The 18213-nt window shown below is 38.5% G+C and overlaps 1 long non-coding RNA gene across 1 annotated transcript in view; it reads right to left on the bottom strand.

Annotated features, from left to right (window-relative positions):
* Positions 1 to 2712: 2712 nt before the first annotated feature.
* The window catches only part of LOC107673641 (uncharacterized), a 23425-nt gene continuing 7924 nt past the window's right edge, over positions 2713 to 18213 (bottom strand). The window contains exon 3 of the long non-coding RNA XR_001632421.1: positions 2713 to 2779. This is a non-coding gene — a long non-coding RNA (uncharacterized LOC107673641). The remainder of the gene's footprint in view (positions 2780 to 18213) is intronic.

The raw sequence follows: 18213 nt of genomic DNA, 5'->3' as shown, positions 1-18213 counted from the left end.
GTCTGTCTTTAAAGTGTTTTGTTAGTTTGATGTGTTTCCTCATTTTGAGGTCGCCATGTCTCAGTGCTTTTATGAAGAGAGCGCATCTGCGCACATTTCGGTGCATCAAGAACTGGGTTGACCGGGTACTCGGTACCACCGGTACTTAAAAAAACCTGGTACCGTAACGTTTCCATTTTTTTAGTACCGACTTGGTACCGATGTACCGGGTCACAACACTACAGAGACGAACAGGATCGAATTAGGCACATTCGGATAGTGTATCAAGAACCGGGTTGACCAGGTACTCGGTACCACCGGTACTTAAAAAAACCTGGTACCGTAACGTTTCCATTTTTTTAGTACCGACTTGGTACCGATGTACCGGGTCACAACACTGGCGTCACGAACAGGATCGAATTAGGCACATTTAAGTAGTCACACGTCTCCAGGCCCACAAGTTGTTTGTTGTCAAGTAAGAAGATGTCTGAGCAGAGAGAAGCCCTATCCTTAACAAAGGTGGTAATTGAGAGCCAGGCCTCTACGCAAACAACACCAGCTGCCATTTATATCCCTAGAGACCAGAAGCTCCCTTATTTCACTGGTTGCATGTCAAAACCAGGAGAGCGGAGTATTGAAGAATGGGTGGCATCAATGAAGTCTGCATTTCAAGTCATGAGGGTACCCACTGAGGACCGGGTTGAGCTAGTGAAACAGCACCTAAAAGATCAAAAGAGGAGTCTGTTGACAACATCTTCACTGTTCTCCTTGACACTTACGGAGATAAAATGCCCATTGGTACAAGGCTGATGATTCTATGATCATGCTCAGAATACAGGAGAAACAATATGCTCCTATGCATATGACCTTCCGGAAAGACTTACCATCACCTGCAGTTATCGTAATGAAGAAAGATGGCAGTGTGCGTTTCTGCTGCGATTATCGAAAGCTGAACCAAATGACGTATAAGGACGCTTATCCGCTTCCACGGGTGGATGAGTCCTTGGACGCGTTGGGCAACGCCAAACTGTTCTCTACACTGGATTTGACTGCTGGGTATTTCCAGGTGGCTGTGAGTGAGAAAGATAGGGAGAAGTCAGCCATCACCACCCCATTTGGGCTGTTTGAGTGGACCAGGATGCCGTTCGGGTTGTGCAACACTCCGGCCTCCTTTCAGCGCCTGATGGGTGTGGTGCTGGGCGACTTCGCCTTCGACATTCTTCTGGTCTATCTGGATGATGTCATTATCTTATCCAGAGATTTTGAAAGCCACTGTGAGAGGTTAGAACTTGTCTTTAACTGGCTAAGACAACATGGTCTGAAGTTAAAGCCAAGCAAGTGCTTCCTTCTAAGGCCTGAAGTAAAGTTTTTAGGGCACCAGATCTCTGCAGAAGGCATAAAAGTGGATGATGAGAAAGTTAAAGCTTTGGACACATGGCCAGTTCCCAGAAATGTGAGAGAAGTCGGGCAAGTGCTTGGTTTTATGAGCTATTACCGAAGATTTTTTATAAATTCCTTATTACCGAAGGTTCGCTCAAATTGCCAAACCACTACATGCATTGGTAAGTGGAGAAAATAAAAGCAAGACCCCAGTAACATTCACTTGGAGCCAAGAATGCCAGACCGCGTTGAATGAGTTTAAAGGGTGTTTAATGTCCCCACCAATTCTGGCATATCCTGACTTCAGTGAGCCCTTTAGACTGACCACTGATGGAAGTCGATACGGACTGGGAGCGGTCCTCAGCCAGAAGCAGGAAGGGACTGAGCGTGTGGTGGCGTACGCAAGCAGAGAACTAAGAGGTTCAGAGAAGAATGACAAAAACTATAGTGCATTCAAGTTGGAGCTGCTTGCATTAAAGTGGGCAATCACTGAAAAATGTAGAGAATACCCTATGTATTCAAAATTCACTGTAATTACTGACCATAACCCTCTACGGTACCTCTACTCAGCTAATCTTGGCGCAGTTGAGCAGCGCTGGGCAGCGCAGCTGGCCGAGTACGACTTTGAAGTATGCTATAAACCTGGCCGACACAACACTGATGCGGATGCCCTGTCAAGGATCCCCTCAAGGGAGGAACCGGAGGAGGACGATGATGGAAAGGATTTCATCCGGCTAGGAGCTGACGAGGTGAGAGCATGCTTGTGGCCAGGTAAGAGGATTGACCAAGAGGAACCTGAAGGTAAAGCTGTGATGCAAGCATCAATAAGAGGAGAAATAAACGGGTATAGCTGGAGCGAGATAGGAAAACAGCAGAAGAATGCTCCGGTGATTGGCCCCATATATAAAGCAGTATCCGAGAACAAGAGACCAAGTAGAATGTATCATAGTTGTATGGAGCCAAAACTGAAGAAGAGTTTGACCGTCTTAAGTTGCGTCAGGGAGTGCTGTTGAGATGCATCCTGGACCCTAGGGATGGAGAAGAGATCTGGCAGGTGGTTGTTCCTGAGCCTCTACAGCGTGAAGTGTACGAGGGACAACATGAACACGGAGGTCATTTCGGAGAGAGAAGTACATTAACTCGAATGAGACGAAGTTATTACTGGCCTACCATGTCTGCAGATGTTCCATGCTGGATAAAGCAGTGCAAGAGATGTGCACTGGCCCAAGATGTTTTCCCCAGGCTTCGAGCCCCTATGACATGCAGTAATGTTTCAGCTCCATTAGAGGTCCTAGCCATGGATTATACCGATATGTTTACCAGGTTTACAGTTGCTGTTCCTACCAGGAATCAGACAGCGAATACAACGGCAAAGGCCCTGCTCAAGCACTGGTTTGTTTATTATGGCTGTCCGGTTTGACTCATGACTCAATTTAGTTTGACTCATGGCCCTAAAGGTCTGTAAGAAATTTGAAAGAAATCGGCCACTGTAGAGCGATATCACATTTTTCAAGTGTGTAATAGACTGTATATTGCGCAATTTTTCACAAATACGTGGGTCAAAGACGAGACATCACCATTTTGGTGTCCGCATCAAATTAAATGAACAAAAGTAATTTTAAATACATAAAACATGTTCTTCTGTAAATTATTGTACAAAATGTATGATAGTCATTTATTTTTTTGCTCAGAAAAACAAAATTAAATGGGATACATTTTAATTTATGGATTGAAACCCCCTTTTCGTCTTTGAACCACACACGATATTCATATCATATGATAGATCACCTCATTCTGAACAACTCTGGCTCAAGAACCACTGCTGTCAATCAATTAATTTAAGCATTTGAAATTATGAAAAAAACCTACTTTTGCAAACTAGTCCTAGGTTTTCTGCTCAACCTCAATAAAACCACTGCAGTACAATTCTCCGGACTCTCTAGATCAATAATTATCTAAAAAAATGTTGACCTTTACCCTTTGGGTAGCTATAACGGGGTAATTTAGAAAAGGGGTGTGGCCAAATATACCCAAAAGCCTATAAATCTTAAACGAAAACTCAGAACTTCACAAAACATGTGACATATGATGCTAAACATGCATGCAAAGTTTCATGGAGATCTGACCATAGGTGACACTATAACAGTTAAAAAGGTGTCAAAAACATATTTCTATGGCGAATGACCTCAAATTGCAAAAAAAAAAAAAAATAATAAAAATAAAAAATGTTCCTATATTCACACATACACTGGATCTTTGTATCATACGATAGATCTCCTCATTCTGAACAACTTTGCCTCTAGGACCACTTTGCAGAGCCCCACCAAAATATTCACCCAAAACATAGACCTCTACAGACCAATTTGGAATAGACGTCACAGTTACGTCACATGCAGCTGCGCGCACATTGTGGTGATAGAAAACACTGGGAACAAGTAGAGGGAAACAGGTAAAATCCATCGAATAAGAGAAAAAAATTTATTGTTGTGCCTTTGGATATCAGAATCGGAATGCAAATAATTTTTATAGAATACTGTCATCAAAATAGCCATTTGAAGCTAAACGCAGACGTTTAAATGAACATACTATGGATGAAAACTGCTATGATTACTTTTAAAGCATAAATTTGATTTAAACAATGGGTCTACAGAATATTCAGATATGCAGTTCATAGGGGACGTATTGTATTAACTTAGCCCTACAGTTACAGCATGAAATATTATTTAAACCTATTACTATTAACATTTTACATAACATTTATTCATTTTATCTCACAATTCTGACTTTTTCTCACAAATGCAAGATTATATCTCCTAATTCGGACTTTATAACTCGATTTAACTCAAAAATAGTGAGTTTGTCAATTCTGAGGGAAAAAAGCCAGAAGTGTGGGATGTATATTTTGAGCCGAAGGGAAAAGAGAGAATGACGAGTTGTTTTTCCTTATCAGTATTGTGAGATATAATCTCGGAATTGCTAGAATAAAGTCGGATTTTTAAAATATAAAATCAAATGTATCTTTTTTTTTATTCTTTTATTCTTCTCTAGCCGTAAAGGCTATCTCTCCCAGGTTTTCTGCAACCATGATGCGCGCGCATCCCGAATGTTTACAAACCTATAATTAGCCTATATAAACTCAATAAATAATACACTGTAAATGTGTTCAGTATTCTGCAACAAATATTTTTCGGATTTTCTTGACAATTTTAAGTCATAAAGTGCGCTGGATATATTAAAATTCATCGCAAGCTTTGGCAGGCACGTAAAATGATACTAAGTGGGCAGTCGTGCGGGTGTCCTCCCGAACTCAACAGTTCCCCACAAATTTTACAATGTAAATCTGTGGTGACAGTGGAACTGCAGCACACTCTAATTGAGAGCCATTTGGGCAGTTTTGAGACTGCCCCGCATAGGACATAATAATGCCAGGACATTAGATCTCTGTGTACCCATAAATACACATGAACTAGACGAAATGACTAGCAAAGAGACAGCACTATTTTGGATCACTGTTACACAGCAATAAAGGATGCATATCACTCTGTCCCACGAGCAGCTTTGGGGCTCTCTGACCACTGTTTGGTTCATCTAATACCGACCTACAGGCAGAAACTGAAATCAGCTAAACCTGTATTAAGGACTGTAAAAAGATGGACTAATGAAGCAGAGGAGGATTTACAAGCTTGTTTTGACCTCACTGATTGGAACGTCTTTGAAGCTGCAGCCACCGATCTGGACGAGCTCACAGAGACTGTAACTTCATATATCAGTTTCTGTGAAGATATGTGCATTCCTACCAGGACATTCTTATCATTTAATAATGATAAACAGTGGTTTACTGGGAAACTCAAACAGCTTCGTCACGCCAAAGAGGATGCTTACAGAAGTGGGGATAAAATCTTGTATAACCAGGCCAGGAACAGACTAACAAAGGAGATCAGAGTGGCTAAAAAAAACTACTCAGAAAAGCTGAGAAAAGAGCTTTCAGCAAACGATCCAGCGTCAGTATGGACTGGTCTGAGGAACATCACCATGTACAAGACACCACCCGCACAGCTTGCGGAGAATCAACAACTGGCTGACAATCTGAATGTGGCCAACCCTAAAACAACATACAGAACTACCACATTTTGCTATAAGTTTGATTGCATCATATAATAATTGCTGTTAATAGTGTTCATCGTCTGTTTGATTACGTCTTTTATTGATTTTTCCGTACATTTCTGCCATATGTACATTAACTGACAGTCACCACTGATAAGCTACCACTAAATATTGTAGAAACTTAATTTGCTGTAAAGTTGCTTTGCAACGATTTATATCGTGAAAAGCGATATACAAATAAACTTGAATTGAACTGAATTGAATTGAATCTCTGCCAAAAGTGTGTGTGCATGTGTTAGGCTAAAGACTATAAGCTTTCTTGAGTTTATTATAAACCAACACTACGACCCAGAATCTGCCCCGCCTAAATTTACTGTCAGGAGCCGCTACATTTAATTTCTGTGTGTGTTTGTGAGCGTATTCTCCATCATGGATGTGTTTTAGTGCCAGCCATACATTTTGGGTTGGACTAGACCCTAAAAGCATAGAATCTTAAAGGCCTTAAAGTGCTTGAACCCTGGTAATTGCTGCTTGCAGTATATTTTAAAATGTATAATATTTGCCATTGGAGAGCTTGTGTGTCCATACAAATGTGGTTTTGCCAGATATCATCTCCCATGCACTAGCTGTGATGTTTGATTAACAAACAACTGAAGACTTCTATGAACTGGTTATATTTAATGATTCATGAAACGGCCTCAAATTTGCTTGTGAGTTTGCGGTTTGAATCACGCTCATTGTGTCAGTGAATCAATCATTCAGAGTCATTACTGACTACTTCACTGACTCGCAGAACTGTGAATAATTTTTCTGCTTGTTCAAAAGGAACCAGGAGCAGTTACTTCTGACTTTCAGCAGAGTTTTGTTAAAGGAAATAGTATTAAAAAAACTGCAACAACAACCCGCAGCCCTGTAAGCATGCTTGAGTTCTTTATTTGAAGAATTCCTGCCTATTTATGCATAACCCTACTCTACAGATACAGTTCTGCAGTGTCTCAAAATTCAATATTTCATTCGACGTGAAGGCCTTGCATAGTCTGTGATCAGCACACATAATGTTGAAATTTTATTTCTTTGCTGCCTTTTGCTAACTTTGACTCCAAAGGACAAACTGTTATAGACGTTGTTGATACTTGTACCTTCAACAATGGCGAAGATTCTCAAAGGCACGTGCAGTTTTGAAGCTAAGTTGATAGAGTGGACGTCGTCCATTGAATATTAAATAAAACCAAGCTCAATTTTATTGACATGACTGTTGTGCTTTTTCCCATCTTAAGATAAATATATGCTGATTGATGTGCATGGCATATTTATAGAGTTTTTCACCTCTCTGTTTCTCTCACTTTGTGGCGCAGCAGAACATCTGTCTCACAGAACTGTTAATTTATTCAAGTTCTTTTCCCCCGGAATTTGGAAATTCCCAGGATGTTAATTAAAAACCATGAAAGAGAACACAGTACAACGTGCTGCGTCTGCCTGCCTGCTGTCCCCAGCAGCTCCAGCAGGAATTCATCCTCTCTCTCTCTCTGATGGAAGAGCAAAATTACAGCACACAGTCTGAGCCGATCTTCCCAAACCTTTATCTTAAATGACACAAAATGACAGAACAGCAAGGTGATGTATGAATTTGTTTACTGGTTTATATATCAATGTGATTAATTGTGTGATTTCAATCTGAAGGTCAAGATATTATTCGTATCATTTGTGTTAAAGTTCAATGCTTATATATGTTTTTATAAAAAATATATTTTTATTATACATACATTTTTATATTGTATATATTTTTTAAATAATAATAATAACAATAATACTGTAATATATTACTGTTATTGTAATATATTTTAGAATTATATTTTATACAGTATATGTATAGTTCTGAATAATAAATCTCTAATATATTTTTATAATTATCTTAAATATATGGATAAAGAAACAATTATATTAATGATGATAATAATAATAATGAATGATAAATTATGAAAGTATTCTTTAAAATATGAAGTATTCTGAGGCAGACAAGAATATACAATTTATTTTGTCTCTCACTCTGTCCCTTTCTGTTTCTCGATCACACAGACACGCACACACACAATCCCTATAAGACAAAGTTATGAGGGGGAAGGTGACATATTTAACCCTCCTGGAGTTTTTTTTCTCTCTTTAGGTATCATCTTGTGCTTTTACCCAAGTGTGAAGTGTGCAATTTTTGACATGTTTTCTATCAAGCTGCTAAAACACTCTAAAAGAGGAAGTCCGCTTCTATTTCTGCCTTTAAATATGATCATATTTGCCATCCTAAATATGTTTTACAAATTGCACATTCATTGGTGATTTTAGTCAAAAGTAAAGGTGATTTCCCCCACCCCCAAAACACATCTGAAAGTGCATTTGCTTGTACCTAGCTGTTAACATCTGGGCCAATCACGATGCACTGACTGAGTGATATAATCAGAATGCCTTTCTGAATTGTATATGAACTGTAACGTTTTCCATTGTTCTCTCCTTAGGCAATAGTCTTTTTGTTTCATTCTGAATAGAAAAGCATACACATCAAGGCCAAGCGGATTAAAACTACATGAACCACACAAAAATGTGCCATGTTAGAGCGTGCACACACATAAACACGACCAGCCAGCAGTAATAGTTTCATCCCACTGTAGGCCTATGTAATATTACAACAGGAAAAAAGTGCAAGTCCATTTTAAGTGCTATTAAGATGACTTCTTTAACACCAGTAATATCTTCATTCAGTGATTATATTTTTTAATACTTTGCAATAGATTAAATATAAGCCTCAGCTGACTGTGAGCTGACAGGATCTTTCAATTTGCCTTTAAGGCTTCTGCAATCCCATTATATGAAAATATAAAGAGCTGTCTTGTGTAGCTCATTATTTTCAGTCTGATGTGTTTGACTGTGTCACTGTCACAGGTGCACTGCTGAGCGGACTGAGGAGCAAGGAACGGAGAGAGACGAGGAGTACATTAATCCAAATGGGTTTAATTAACACAAAGGAACACTAACGCTATACATGACATGAACAATACCGGACATTGGAGCACACACAGGGAACACCATTTATACACACAGGAGGAGGGGATGACGAGACACACCTGGGAGCAATGAAACATCATGGGAAACACCTGGGACAAATTAAACCTGGGAAAGGAAGGCACATGAGGAGCAAAACAACCACAAAACACGGAACAGAGTCTGACATAACGCCCCGCGAGCTTGCAGAACTCCCTGGCGTACTCGTAGAAGGGGAGATCGAGGCGAGCTAGGGCAGCGATGTGAGCGGCAATTTCCATCACCGCGGGGGGGAAAAACCAGGAAACAAAAAACTTTCAAAAAACGGGAAAAAAGAAAAACGAGGAGAAGGGGCGCTGCTTACTTTCGGTATCGGTCCGGTATTCTGTCACGGGTGCACTGCTGAGCGGACTGAGGAGCAAGGAACGGAGAGAGACGAGGAGTACATTAATCCAAATGGGTTTAATTAACACAAAGGAACACATGCTATACATGACATGAACAATACCGGACATTGGAGCACACACAGGGAACACTATTTATACACACAGGAGGAGGGGATGACGAGACACACCTGGGAGCAATGAAACATCATGGGAAACACCTGGGACAAATTAAACATGGGAAAGGAAGGCACGTGAGGAGCAAAACAACCACAAAACACGGAACAGAGTCTGACAGTCACGCTGAATAAAGTGCAGTATAATGATGACATAGTTATTAATGTAGGGTTGTGCCGATAGACGATAATGTATCTAAGATAGTCAAGAGATAGCCTATAGCCTGTGGCTGATGCCTTTGATGATAGTAAGATGATTATTATTATTATTTTCAGCCTAGTATTATTATCTAATTAATATTAGGGCTTATTTGTTCCATCATATTTTCCCGCGTTTTTACAGTGTTGCGCGTTATAATTAATCATGCACGATTCCGTTGAGTTTATGAATGCAGCAGCCAATCAGAGCTGTTCAGAATTCAGATGAGTCATCGCTGAAACATAAGTGTTTTGTTGTTCAGTGCGCGCGCTCGTTCGCTGACTGAATTCGGTTCTCTCGCAAATTCTCTCATCATAAACAACGAAGTGCAAACGATATTTACAGTACATCTACCTTATCCACAATCCTTCTCTATACATCGGTGACCCAGAATCAGGGCTGCACAATTAATCGGATTTCTAATCGCTATAACAATTACAGATGCCACAATTACATAATCGTTCAAAGCGGCAATTAATCGAAGTCCACTTATGTTATTCTCAGTGGGTTTTTTTCTTTCTACAGGTTATCTTAAGGGTTTTTCCTGTTGTTTTAATTTATATAATACCATGCATATTTGAATTTTTATTATTATTTCAAGAAGAAACCAATTAAATGTATAGTTGACATTTGAGGCTTAATACTGTAGAAAAACAATCAAAGCTTTTCAGTTTGAGTGTTTTCAGCTTGTTTATTTTTATATAAAAATATGGCATGTAGTTGCTTCAAACAATGGTATAAACATCATTCAATGTAAATTGTGATAATCGTAATTAATAATCGCAATTCCAACTTCAAGGGAACAATCGACAATTATGACTTTTGTCATAATCGTGCAGCCCTACCGAGAATACAATAGGGCCAGTTTCAGTTAAATTCTCACCTGCGGGAGACTCCATCTGCCGGACCTGTCCTGGATGCCTGTGTACTCACTGCTCGATTCTGGGCCGAATCAGTCGGGCCAGATTTGACAGCCGTTAACTTGCCGACACATCCAAGCCGGAATCGGCCCGTCAGTAATGTGCACCGCGCGTAAGACGTGGCCCAGTTTCATTTCTACCGTACTGTTCATTAATTTTTCATTTAAAATTGATACCTAGCCAAAATGTTTACTTCCATTTCAATTATATAAATTATAATGCATAAATAACATCTCATAAACAAATCTGTAAACATCTCATTATTATGAATGCAATTTTAAAGTCCATGCATTTACTTATACTTGGATTTTAAAATTTAATAAGTAAAGGTTAAAACATTTAAAAACTTACAGAGTGTTTTGAACAACACATTGGTAAATGGCAAAGTTTTGGAATGAAACACATTTTGTGCATGACAAAATAATTGTAATCATTACCTAAATATTACTATGGATCATTTTTGACTACTGTTCCTTGGTTGTTGCTCATTTTCCAAATCTTTAATCAGGAGTTGTGGTCATTGTGTAACGTCTTTCCACATCTTAATCTGGCGGGTTCTTTGCTTGGAAGCTTTCATTTCTGCACCTGTAAAGAGCAAATAATATACAAGTATCTATCACTAAAGTCTTACTTAATGCACCAAAGTGGATGAAATTATATATACCGGTATATATATATATATATATGTACAGTATATATGTATGTGTGTGTGTGTGTGTGTGTATATATATATATATATATATATATAGTACATGTTGTTTGACTATTTACGATGATAGCACAGAAGTAGCTGTGCCCCGCATGATTAATATTTAAAGTGTTCATTATCCTAACTAGAGATAGTTGACCCAAAAATGAAAATCATTTGCTCCCCCTCATGTTGTCCACACATGATCAACGTGTTGGTTTTGATTACCTGCATTCTTCATAGTATCTTTGTGACGAGTGGGTTGGGGCCGAGAGCCGTGGAAACGGAGCGGGTCTCGAGTCCCATGGAGGAGCTCCGGAAGGATAAAAGGAGGAGTGACGTCAGTGAAGGAGGAGAGAGGACCAGGCCTGGACTTTATTTTGTGTTTTGGCTCTGTTTGTGCGCAGCAGTCGTCCGTGAGGGGCTGTCACGCTATTTTGTGTTTATTTTATTAATAAAGTTTTGTTTAAACGTTCACCGGTTCCCGCCTCCTTCTTCCCGATCTACGAACGTTGTTACATTCTTCTTTTGAGTTCTGCAGAAAAACAAAAGTCAGGGGTTTGAAAAACACGAGGGGGAAATTATGTATTAATGTAAATGATGACAAAATTCTGGGTTGACTATATTTAAAGTTAATTAGTAGAAACATCACTGTGCAGAAAAATAACAGTGAATGCTGCAATAAAATGCTTGAAAAATCCACATTCAGCAGATCAATAGCTTCCTGTTGGTCAATTAGTCTCTTCAGTTAAGATTCCCCCATTTTGTTGCAGAATATTACATGGTATGGTCAATGCAGACATTTACTTGAACTTACTTTCTCATTGGCTGTAGTCCAATCAGAGAAGTGTAATAAGGATGATGTCCACTGTCTTGGACTCCAAGCACTGCACGGTGTTCACAGGCATCTGAGGATTAACATCTGCCATTTCTTCAGCAATGATAACACTTCTCTTGAATATTACAACACACATAATTATTAAAAGCAATTTGTGGCATGTTAAGAGAAGCAATCAGTTATTCCTGTCTCAACATGCTGAGTGAAGAAAGCAACTAAAGTAGCAACAGATGTGATAAACTGATCCTGTGTTTTGTGTTGTAGTCAGTTACATGTGTTTTGGCAGAGGTGAGAACCTGTACAAGTCTGCTTACATTTAGCAGATGTAAACGCAGGACAGTCTCAGACATACTGATGCATACTAATATGATTGCAGTACATTCTCATCGTAAAAATCACTGAAACTAGCTTATGTATTTAGTTAACTAAGGTTATTTGAAAGTAACGATCTTCTATAGAATTATAATACTAATAGTACAAACAAATCCTCTTCACTCTAACATCCTTGAAGTAATATGAAATGAAAACAAGGCGCGAGAGCGCCCTCTGGCCTTTGGATGGAGATGTACTACTGATCACAGAACCGTGCTTCACTGAAAGATACGCATGACAATCGCAGTTTCTGTCGAAATCGCAATTTCGATTCCATTTCGATTTATCGTGCAGCCCTACAATGCATATGGCGATACGGTGCCATGAGTATTTAAGACATACTGCTGCTGCACAAATAGCATATAAGATAACCCATAGCAGATCTATACAGGTGGAGCTGGGGAAGGTGGAGGGTTTAAGAGAAACTCTGAAAGCGTGCTGCAGGAATCTCTAGTGAGTGCTAGCCATCCATATAAATGCAAGGCAGTAAGCTCATTAGCTGCATATGCAGCATGAACCAATGAGCTTGCGCCAAGTCATTTAACTCTCTGAATATCATTAGTTACATTAACAACCCATCAGCCTGCGCCATCTAGAGTTTCATGACTGAACTATATATTTTTTCTTATTAGAATAACATTCCTAAAAATAGAATGTGGAAATTAAAAATACAAACCTTTCTCCTTGTGTATGCTGGACCGTCTTCATCATCTGTTTGCTTGCGGATTGGAGTGTTGCTCGTCAAAGTTTAGTGTAGCGTAAACACTCTAGATTCACATAACTGTACTTAGATTAAAGATCAAAAACATCTTGTTCATGTATTAGCTTTATGTGATAGCTAAAGCGGAGTCTCGCACGTGAATTTAACTTTTGCAAGTTCCTTTATGAGCGCCTGCTAAGTAAAATACTAAAATGTAAATGCGCATAGATGCTCACCACTGTGACATCACATGATATCTATGAATAATGTGTAGATGATAGATTACACTAATATTAGGCTGCTTTTAGCCGTACCCTGGAGTTGGTTCACTCTCCGGCTATGAAACTAAGTAAGTAAATAATTAAATAAATTAGCACGATAATATTGTGTATCGACAATCTCACAAGGCTGACGATAGGACCATATCACTATGGAGCATATCGCCCAACATTATATTAATGGTCATGTTACCTTTATGTTTGCTTTATTATTTTACGTACTGGCAGTAGCTGACATTATAACAACAGGAATTAGAGAAAAACTCATTTATTTAATATTATAATCAATCTTAATAGATCTGCAGTGACTTGTTTGTGCAGGGTAATCAAATAATTGGCAACACACAGCAGATAATAAACATTCAAACATTCATTAACCCTCATAGTCTGTTGATATTGACTGTACTGTCTTAATATTTGCGGTCCCAGAGATCTCAATACTGTGCATGTAACTTGGGAAATATGACTGTTATCCAGTATAGTTGCGTTAGGTCTGTTGGGGTCAAATACACACCAGTAAAAACATATCTGGGATCTCTAAGACCCCAAACATAAGTAATAAATTTAATTAAGGATGTTTCATGCATGTTATAAATCGTTAGAAAATTCTGGCATCATTTACTCACCCTCATGAGTCACCCGTATGACTTTCTATTCTCAGCAGAATATAAAAAGATATTTAGACGAATTTTGGTAACCAAACAGTTTTGACTTTAATTGTATGGGGGGAAAAATCATGAAATCATGAATTATCAGGGTAAGTGTAAATAATAACAGAATTTTCATATTTGGGTGAACTCTCTAATTATTATTTATAGTGTTCATAAGATTATTAAAAGACCTGAAAGTATGAACTTGATTCTTCAATGTTAAATTAATTTTTTAGAGCTACTACAAGGGCCATGGAGGCTGTGAAACCCCAAACAGAACATGAGGGTTAAACAAGATCTGAGTTGATGAGAATAATGTGATTCTGTTTTGAATAGAAATGCAAGTACATCTCTAATATTATTTCAAAGTATATAGAAAAGTAAAAACATGTCTACTTATTGACTATGTTCTGAAGCTTATCCAATATCATTGCTTTCATCTAATTGAGGTCATTCTAGCATGTCAGCGTGCTAACACACAATAAAGTGATCAAGAAACCCATATGTTTGCTTTTAGTCTTCAGACCACATGCTGTGAAATATGCCTCAGAATGACACGGTAAAATAAATACTGACTGGAGATTTTCTGAGCTAGTATGGCGAGTATGGCAGGTCTTGAGCCGTTGACAAGGAAACGCAGACTTGTTGCGGTTTGTCACAACTCAGACCTTTAAAGAAAAAATAGAATGGCACCAAAAGCCATGATTCAGATTCCTCCTCCTTTCTGCGACACCAGCGAAGAGCAAATTATGCTCATATTCAAAGTGACCTTTTGATGGAGATTAACATGGCATACCTCCTCAGCTAATTCAGTTAGTCATTCTGACACACCATTGATCATCAGGGAGAGCTGAGCTATTGAGACATTGTCACGGCTGAGGTGTGCATAGCAAACATCATAGAGCTGGTTCTCTCCAATGGGAAAGAAAAGAGGGAAAACGTTATAGAGAGGGAGAAAAATAACTCAAAATGGCTTCCCTTTGACAACTTCATTCGCTCTGTCAAAGACCTTTAAGCTATCGCTGTATTCTCTATATAAGAATTTGCTCCATAAATACACCTACGTCTTAAACATCTGTATATTTACGCCTGTCTCTCCTCATTATCTAGTTTGTGCGGCAGTGCTGAATACTCTGAAATAGTAACATGTTGAGGGTGCAAACGTTAATACAACACAAGTCTAGCCATTGTCAGCGGTGAAATTTCTCACCTTCTCTCATTGCGTGTGTCAGCGGTTCACTCTCTGCAGCACGCAGAAGCAGCGGTGAATGTACAGCAGGAGAAGCAAAATAGAGGCTTTATCTTCTCTCCCACTCTCCCTCACTCGCACTTCCCCCCTTTCTTTTTTTCTTGCACTGTCAGCTCTATTAAATCTGTGTGAATGTGAAGGAAATACACGTTTATCTTTACAAATTACACTTTGCATTAAGCATTTCATCTTCTGATGAATTATCCCCAAAGCGAACTGCTGCCTGTGCTATTTTTTTTTTGCTCCGCAGTTTGCAAGAGGATAATGCTAGCTCAATTAAATTCCTTTGAGCCTTTCAGAGTCGGTCATGATTACGGCACATCAAAAAATGTAGGAAAACATGTGAATAAAAAGAAAATGAGGAAAATAGACATGTGTCCAAGCAATGTTTCAGGAAGATGGATAAATACCGCCAATATTGTCTAGCCGCTTAAACAGCAGTCATATTGTAGAGCAGACTGTTCGCTGAATGCAAAGTATCTTGGCGTATTTTGTATTGTATTAAAAGGTCTGTGAGTTTTGAGAAGCCTTATCATTTGACGTGATACATGGTTAAATTTACCATGTGTTTTATGTGCTGTTTTTTTCTTTATTTGTTAGTCACTACTGTTATTGACTAAACTAGTAAGTGATTGGTGAGGGTAGGACCATTGTAATTATTGATCTAAACCATTGCAATAATAATCTAAAACTGTGGTTCTCAAACAGGGGGCTGGGGCCCACTAGGGGGCTTCAGCAACCTTCTAAGGGAGCCTCAAGATGACTTAGGCCCTTAGAATGTTGTGGACAATGGTGGGCCTTGGAGAAATCAATTTCGAGAACCACTTAAATAAAAGGAGCCATTCTACATTCTACACTTATTTTTTTCAGTAGCGAGAGTTTTAAAAACTAGCATAACTTTTTCAGTATAAAGTTATTTTTCCAACAGGTAATGCTGTCGAATCATACAACGTTACATTGCTGTTTGTGATGTCAAACATGCTCTCCTAAAACTTATTGTCTCATATGTACAATTTGCATTTATTAAAAACGGATTTGTTTGGATGGTTCCTGCAAATGATCAAGATGATTCACGTACATGGATTCAAAACGAGTCACTGATTTGTGTCCTTGTGCAGCATTGTGCAGTGTTTTGAATTTAATCACTGCTGTTCGTTACTGTTTTTCACTAATTTGGGTGTTTTTTAGTTTTATTAGTTGTATTTGGTGTACATTTTTCTGTTCAAGTTTATTGCTGTAACCTAATTGTTTATTTGTTCAGTACCCATCCATGTTTTAATATAGTACTGAAATTCAACTAATATTAATGAGAAGTCATTAAAATAAAATGTATAAGATGGTGAAATTGTAAAAAACAAGCTAAACCTAAGCTTTTTAGCCAAACCCTGAATCTGTAATAGTTCATCTGTGATTTGAAAAAAACAAAAAAACTACATGTTTGCTTTATGACAAGCAGGGGGAAAAACCCAAGCTGCTGTGGCCTCAAATGACTTATTAATTTGTTTCCTCGTTTTAGTTACATGGTGGCTATTCTTTAAAAAATAAGTTCCAGAGTCCTGTGTCTTTATAGGACATGCGTTAAAAATCGACGTTTCTGGTACCTCCCGTTGTACCATTTCATACAATCCAAGTCGTACAATATCAAATGATTTTGCCATGTCAGTTATTATTGTTAGTTGTAAAGTGAGTGTTAAGCAATATAACTGAATGGTTAAATTTCTTTTTTGCTCCTTTAGCTTCAGTGTAATTTGCTACAGTACTCTGTTTGTAGCTAGTAGTGTAGCGTACTAGTTTTAGACAACTATAGCTTGATTGTAGTTTACTATCTTAATGTATGAGTAGCTTGTTCCTTGACAAGCTAGAGTTTTAAAATAGCTAGATAAGAGACAAGCTTTAAGAACAGGAAGTGAGATTGGAGCACAATGGCACAGCAGCCCTTCACCCAGGTTGGCAGACAGACAAAGAGTAAGTCAGACAGAGGGAGTGAGACGGAAGCGCGAGGAAGAAAAACGATTCTTCCTGCTGCTGTTTTGTCAGGGCCTCTAGCACCCCATTAGATAATTGGTGTTGTGGGCTCTGTGCTTTCTGTCTCTGTGTTTTTGAGACCGTACCATGGAAGATACAGGAACCAGAAGGGCCAAGAGGGTCTGAGGCATACGGAGGCCACACATGGCCTCCTCAGGGCCCATGCTGCTGTTTGAAGTTGAGAGCAAGAAACAGCAGCATAGATCAGAGGTAGGTGGGGTTACTGCATCTCAGCATGGCACTTTATCCAGGGCGATGGAGAATGGTGACATTTCTTGATAAAATGACTGTGAAACATCTAAAATGGTTGTCGTGCCCTCAGAACGATTCCCATGAAATGCTTGTAAGATAGTGTGTGAGGAGGAGTTCATCCATTCACATGTTTCTCTGCTAGTGTAGGCTGGTTTTGTATTTTGTATTTTAATCATAATTAAGTCATTAAAGTAAATAAGTGAAGCTAACTATCATAGTATCAAGTGCGCATAAAAATATCCTGTGATATCAGTAAGGTCCATTTTTGTCCTAATGGACATAGGAAACTTTTGTTTTGTGTGCATTTGTGGCATTGTGGATCTGAGCCAAGTGTCTTGCATTGCTTCATTTGCTTAATTGCCTAATTTACCTATGACTATATTATATTTGCGCTGCACTCTCAAAATGAGTCTAACATTCACTAAACCATTATTACAAACCACCTGTGACCCTGTTGTGTCATCTGCAATGCTAATTTGATCGCTTTTCTGTTCATTTAAGTAGAAAAAAAATTATATGGACAGGTTAGATAGCATACTGTATATGGCTGCTTCATTAGCAAATTATTTCTAGCAGTCAAGAAGTTTGCAGCTAGAATAGAGATATACTGTATGAGTCCCACAATCAGTGAAAACTTGAAAATAGCAGGGACATTTGGAAAGTCATGCAGATTGGTAAAATCTTTGTCGTTGGAAAGCCATGGAAATTTCTGTTATGAAAAGACATTTTTGTTATTTTGCTCTGGGTTTAGCTGAAGATTTTTGACTAGAGTAAATGTTCTTACCCTAAAGTCAATTTGTTTACATTAGTCTGTTAATTAAGGATCATATTGGATGTGTATCCAAGTATACAAAAATAATTGTTTAAAGGGGTCATATGATGCGATTTCAAGTTTTCCTTACTCTTTGGAGTGTTACAAGCTGTTCGTGAATAGATAAGATCCCTAAAGCTGCAAAGACTAAAGTCTCAAACCCAAAGAGATATTCTTTA

The sequence above is a fragment of the Sinocyclocheilus anshuiensis genome, unplaced genomic scaffold (assembly GCF_001515605.1).
Source record: "Sinocyclocheilus anshuiensis isolate Anshui unplaced genomic scaffold, SAMN03320099.WGS_v1.1 scaffold712, whole genome shotgun sequence".
NCBI lineage: Eukaryota > Metazoa > Chordata > Actinopteri > Cypriniformes > Cyprinidae > Sinocyclocheilus > Sinocyclocheilus anshuiensis.
Note: the sequence above shows the minus strand (reverse complement) of the source record. Positions and strands in the feature narration are given on the sequence as shown.